Genomic DNA, 1,548 nt, shown 5'->3' on the forward strand with positions numbered 1-1,548 from the left:
TGAACTTCTTGCAACAGTCCCCCAATGTCCCCTTTTTACTCCCTCTATAAATCTAATGATCTCAGTTATATGGCTATTTTGCAAGCTTGAGATTTTAAGTTGGATTATTTGAGCTCATGACATGCAATGTGCCTGTTCATGCTCACCGAGGCCTGCAAAATGTAATTATTACACGCTAACATCATGCCGACCTCCTTCTCACAGGTCTGTGTCTGACATCAAGTCAAAATACCCAAATGTCACAGACAGGTCCCACAAGTCAGCGAGCGGGTGCACTGGTGCACACAGACAGTTTGAAGGCCCTTTATTCCTCTACCTGGTTATGGTTCGTGTCCAGTATTGCTTATAAGAAAGAGATTGCATGTGTTTTTATCTGCAAGCACGCGTGAATGTTCAAGTTGTTGTCAGAGTGTGTGTCTGTGTCGGTCTGTCTGTGCTTACTCAACTGTAAGTTTCAGACATACTCACTGAATAATTCAGGTTTTTATGTCTTGTTGCCATGGCTGTCCGTGAGATGGTTGCTTGGGCCAGTATGACACACACACACACACACACACACACACACACACACACACACACACACACACTTTAATATGAGCATGTTGACAGATGTGAACACCCCCGTACTCGCACCAAAGGAGGGAGCAAGACACAGACATTATGAATTCACACCCCCCCCCCTTTACGTCACACTCCTATTATTATTATTAAAACTCTTAGCCGGAGTGTGGGCTTCCCTGCTGTTACGGCACAATGGACGCACTGTGAAGAGATGTGACCGCTTTCTTATTAATGGAACACCTCCGGTGGCTTTATCACTGCAATCGCCTGCAGACGAAGCAGCAAAGTCACATTTCCAAAGCGACTGCAAACTAGAAAATCCAGCTGCTCCAGCCGCTTCTGCCCCCTCTCCAAACACGGGATACGGCCCCATTGCTGGATATTATTTTAGAAATGCAGGCTTATATTTTCATAAAGTGCGAGATGTAGGTGTGAAACTTTTGCCCATATGCATTTCACACATTCAAGAGGAGACGTTTTGTGAAAATCAAATAGCCCTTGTTAGTGTTTGAAGCAGTTAGGCCTCTGGGAAAACAGGAAATTCCTACATATAATGTGTAAGTAAACATTGTGCTGCACAAAGCACCGAATTAAGCGGTTTGCTTTTGGCAACATGTTGATACACAATGACAACAGGCTATTTAGAAAGTTAAACAGTTTTGTCAAAGGTTAGGCTGTTGGACTTAATAGGTCACTGAGGGCAAAGACACAAGTCTTTGAACGTTGCTGGAAAAGTACCGAGACACGAGTAAACTTGAATGTTTGGATTTGAGTGCCAAGAGTGTAGAACCGTGCAAATGTTAAGAAAAGTGGGCTCGAAGTTAGGAGAATTGGAGAACTAAAAAGTGATGGGAAATTCAACATTTGTGGAGGGGTGGGTGGGGGATGAGGGGTTGGGGGGGGGTTGCTTTTTTTTTTTCAGTAGCGCAACGTCGGATGCGCTCCAGACCAGTCAGAGAGCGCGCACGCAGCTCTCGTGGGGACAGA

The 1,548-nt window shown here is 45.0% G+C and overlaps 1 protein-coding gene across 1 annotated transcript in view; it reads right to left on the reverse strand.

The window, feature by feature from the left end:
* The window catches only part of plcb3 (phospholipase C, beta 3 (phosphatidylinositol-specific)), an 80,915-nt gene that overhangs the window by 59,160 nt on the left and 20,207 nt on the right, over nucleotides 1-1,548 (reverse strand).

The sequence above is a fragment of the Embiotoca jacksoni genome, unplaced genomic scaffold, assembly GCF_022577435.1.
Source record: "Embiotoca jacksoni isolate LCO1_2020_lvr unplaced genomic scaffold, fEmbJac1.0.p SCAF_24, whole genome shotgun sequence".
NCBI lineage: Eukaryota > Metazoa > Chordata > Actinopteri > Embiotocidae > Embiotoca > Embiotoca jacksoni.